We start from the raw sequence: 5,020 nt of genomic DNA on the forward strand, positions 1-5,020 counted from the left end.
AAGTGTAGCCCTGTGATAGACTGGTTACCTGTCCAGGTGAACCTGCCTTCACCCTGAGTCAGCTGGGATAGGCTCCGCCCCCCATGACCCTGGTGAGGATGAAGGTGTAGAGATGATGGATGTATGTTCTAGTAGCTGAGCCAGGCCTCTAACATACGAGGACTGGTTCAGTTTGATGACGAGTGTTTGGTATCATCATATGTAACAGGCCCGTAGATGGAGTCTGTTTTCAAGATTAAATCATCATCAAATCAGGAGAAAAGACTGAGACAGACAACAAGTCATGTTTTCTTTCCAATCTGAAAACGGGGCTTCTCAGCACACTAAACCACTTTATAGGAAGGTTGAGCCCCCTAGTGGTGTATTTCGGGGACTACATCCAAAACCAGCTATATACAAAAACTAAAACTAAAAATACTCCCATTCACAGACTTTTGCATAAAATTCAACACACTGTCACCAAAATAAATTACAAACAATGTGATCACACATTTCTGTCACACACACACTCTGGTGAAGTTTTGTTGTGTTCAGTCTCTTAGTGTGGATGATAGGTCGTCTTCAAGGTAAACCCTGGAAAGTCAGGTAACAGGTGAAGCAGCTGAACTTATTTCTCAGCTCATCCACTGACTCATTATTTAATCAGTTTGCCTTTTTGATGATCCTTATGCGATCCTGGATGAGGGTGTTCTGTATTCACTGTCCCCCCAATGAATCGCCCCCCTATCATGGTGTAGGGGTTTGAGTGTCCCTGTGATCCTGGGAGCCATGTTGTCTGGGGGGCATTAGCCCCTGGTAGGGTCTTCCAAGGCAAACTGGTCCTGGGGGACGGACCAGAAAAATGAACCTGGATGAAACCTCAAAACAGGAAAGCGCCTCATCCCCCGGGTCAGAGGAACCGAGGCCTCCTCCTGGAGAAAGGCCTGGGGAGCTCATCAGAGAGGGTCTACCGCCCCTGGAGGCGTAGACTAGATGTGGAACATCACTTCACCGGCAGGGAAGGAACCCGAGCTGGTGCAGGAGGTGGAACGTTACTGACTAGATACAGTCGGGCTCACCTCCACGCACAGCAAGGGTTCTGGAACCAAACTCCTGGAGAGGGCTTGGACTTGGTCCTTTTCCGGAGCTGCCCAGCTGGCCGCTGCCCTGTTGGAGTTCTCCCCAGAGAACGAGAGGGTCGCTTTCTACAACTGCATGTTGTGGAGGATGCTTATGCACCGAACAGACGCTCAGAGTATCTGGTCTTCTCAGAGTCTCTGGGTGGTGTCCTGGAAGGGGTGCCGCCTGGGGACTCCATAGTTCTCCTGGTGGACTTCAACGCTCACGTGAGCAATGATGGAGAAGCCTGGAGGGGAGTGACTGATCTGAACCAGGGTGGTGTTCTGTTATAGAACGTCTGTGCTAGCCATGGATTGGCCATAACAAACACCATGTTCAAGCATAAGGTTGCTCATAAGTGTACCTGGTACCAGATCATCTTCGGTCATGATGATCGACTTTGTAGTCGTATCATCAGATCTGTAGCTGTATGTTTTGGACTCTCAGGTGAAGAGAGGAGCAGAGCTGATCACCACCTGGTGGTGAGTTGGATCCGATGGTGATGAAGACCTGGTAAACCCAAACATGTATTGAGGGTGAACTATGAATGTCTGGTGGAAGCTCCTGTCTGTGGGGTTTTCAACTCCCTCCTCTGGAAGAGTTTCTCCTGCATCCTGGGGGAGGTTGGGGACATGGAGTCGGAGTGGTCCATGTTCAAAGCCTCCATTGCAGAAGCAGCCGTTAGGAGCTGTGGCCAGAAGGTCACTGGTGCCTGTCGTGGCGGCAAAACCTGCTGGTGGACACTGGGGGTGGGGGAAGCCATAAATTCATTCTGGTTTTCCCGGTTCTGTTTCCCTCCCCTCTGTTTAGCCTCTCACGGTTTTGGTTCCTGTTGAATCTATCATTTAATAAACTCCTAGTTAAATTCACCTGTCTGCCTCTATCTGTGTCCTCACCTGGGTTCCCAGATTCTCTCCTATTACATATTCATGTTGCTTGTGTTCCTCTGATTTGCTGCCGTCTCTCCTCATCCTTCCTGTTTGTTGGACTTGTTGCTAATTTAATCAGACACCTGTGCAGACGCTCACCTGCCTCTGATCAACCCTCTACTCAGTAGAACTCTGTTCAGACAGTCCCAGGTCTTGGCTGGTTCCTGTCTTGTCCTCCACTCGTCTTCCTGGAACCACTTTGAATGCTCGCTGCCTGTTTCTGCTGGACTCCTTCGGTCAGAACAAGCCTCCTGGACCATCAGCCTCCATCAGAAGACTCCTGTCGGCCCTTCTCCAGCCCTGATCTGGAAGCTAGGTTTGTCTTGTGTTTGGTTTTCCGTCAGTCCTTAGAACTATTCCTCGTAGCCTTCTGTGCCTGGTTAGCATTAGTCCTGTCAGTTATCAGAACCTCCTCTCTTCCTCCAGTAGATCTGTACTTCTGATTCCTAACAGTTTTGTGTTTTTGGGTTTTCTGGGTCCAGTTTCCATAGTAAACCTTTTTGTAACCTTTCCTATTCATCCTCTGGTTTGTTTGGTCCTCCTGTGTTCTATCCCTGTGTACGGTGGTGAACTGGATATTTACTGTCAGACACCTTCATCGAGTCTTTGGGCTCCTCGTCCTCATTCCTATCTGGATCTATACGATCAGTGCTGCAGAAGTTCTGCCCGACACGAAGCCAGGACGGATCAGAGTCCAGCAGCAGGAACAGAGCTGTTAGCTGTTCAGGAACTCCTGAATAAACTCAGTTACTCAGTCAGTTTGAAAGGCGGCGGTCAGTTCAGGTCCAGTTTTTGGTTTGTTTTTGCATTATTCATTATTATACTTCACCTGGTGTGTCGTCGAGTCTCATGTGCACCACAGATGTTCCTGAGATCTCTGAGCTAAACATGAGGAGCACTAACGTGATGTCTGACTGACAGCATGCTGCTGATTCAGCAGACTGAAGCAGCAACGTTTCATCACACATCTGAAAAGGGCTTCAAGTTCTAAAATGTCCCGTTGCATTCTGTCATTAAGAGCTGCTTTCTTTACCATCTTCCTGTTTAACTGTGAATTCCCCACAAAGCCCTTCATCCTGTTGACCAGCTGCTCTTCCACCAACACAAACCATTAAATGACTGCTGCTGTGTTGACTCATGAAACCATTCAAACCACGTTTCACTATCTCATCAGCTTTATTCAGTGAAGCAGATGCAACATAGCAGGTTTCATGAGCTTCATACAGAAGACTGATGTCCGAGACAGACTGAAGTAAAGACGAGGACGCGACAGAAGCACAAAGGTTTTTCTATGAACTGGATCACATGACGTATTGTTCTGGGATCATCACTGTTCAGCAGAATTATGACTAGAAAGGTGTGACTATGATCAAACTACACAGAAGGAAGTGTTTTAAATGTGCAGATGTGAAAGAGGCTGAAAACGAGGAAGTCCAACATCTGACACTGAAAGAGGTTTTTCTGAGAAGCAGGTGAAGACCAGACCAGCAGATGTTAAAACAGGACTTTTGTTGTGAACCTTTTTGCCGTGAACACATTCAGAGGAAATAAGTGACCTGAGGTTTACGAGCATCTTGAAATCTTTCTTTGCGTCTGTCATTTCTTGGACCTGCTTTGGTTTGATTTTCACCAAACCTTGCTGCTCATTGGACGGTTCTCCTCCGACAGCCCAGTCGTCCTGCTCGGTGCAGGAACAGCAGCGGCAGCACCAGGCTGCAGGGCAGGTTGGACCACACCTCACACATCAGCGTCAGACACTCGGTACTGTCCTCCTGCAAATACAGTGCAGCTTCAGCCAGACCCCACGCAAACCTCAGCACCAGCACTCCCAGTATGAGCATAGTGGTGTAGAGCGCCCTCTGCTTTGATTGGTCAACCCTCTCCCTGCCCCCGCCCTGCTCCCCGGGACCCGGACGAATCAGAACACAGAGAACAGAAAGGCTGCAGAAAGAGACGGCGGTAAAAGAAACTACCAAGAGACAAACATCAGTGACGGTGACGCTGTCAAACTTTGTCAAACCCGTCAGAACAAAGCAGAGCAGCCAGACGCAGCCGGTGCTGATGTTCCTGGTTCTGATGCCCCGCTCTCCTCTCAGGCTCAGGTAGGTGACGGGATGGACCACGGCCAGGTAGCGCTCCACACAGGTCAGGACGTGGAAGTACATCTGTCCATACCAGGTGAAACAGAAAAGATGGAACCCAACCACAAATGTGTTTAAATGGTCACTGAAGATGCTCGTAAAGATGAGGACACACCCGAAGACACCGATGAGCTCCATGGAGACCATGTGGTAGGTGAAGCTGTCAGAGTGGCTCATCGGGGACGAGCTGGAGGACTTTGTCCTCCACTGCTGGAGACCATGGTGGAGGATGAAGGTGCAGAGAGGGAGGAGGAGGAGGATGTTGGGGATGAAGAACATGGTGAAGAACAAGGAACCTGCTCTGGAGATGAAGCACTTCATGTCTTCAGCGAAGTCAGAGTGGTCCAGGAGAAGAGGCTCACCAGAGGATGAGTTTAGCGACATGTCTGGAAGAGAAAAGACACGACAACATGATTAGATCTATGAATGCTATCAGCAGGGTGCTTGGTTCGGCTACAAAACACATCCAGTGTTTCCGATTGATTATTATTATTATTATTATTATTATTATTATTATTACAACAGTGAATCATGGTCAGTTCATTAGTTTTTAAGACATGAATTTACATAGAATTACTTTTTAAAGTCCAATTAAAACAGAAATTAATGAAAAATGCCAAACAAAAAATGTGACTGGACTCTGACTGGACCTCCAGAACCTTCATCTTGCACCGCCGTGCTTCATCATGACGCTGCCACCACCGTGCTTCATCATGACGCTGCCACCGCCGTGCTTCATAATGAAGCTGCCACCGCCGTGCTTCATCATGACGCTGCCACCACCGTGCTTCATAATGAAGCTGCCACCGCCGTGCTTCATCATGACGCTGCCACCGCCGTGCTTCATCATGA

The sequence above is a fragment of the Stegastes partitus genome, unplaced genomic scaffold (genome assembly GCF_000690725.1).
Source record: "Stegastes partitus isolate 25-593 unplaced genomic scaffold, Stegastes_partitus-1.0.2 Scaffold573, whole genome shotgun sequence".
In the NCBI taxonomy this organism is placed as follows: domain Eukaryota; kingdom Metazoa; phylum Chordata; class Actinopteri; family Pomacentridae; genus Stegastes; species Stegastes partitus.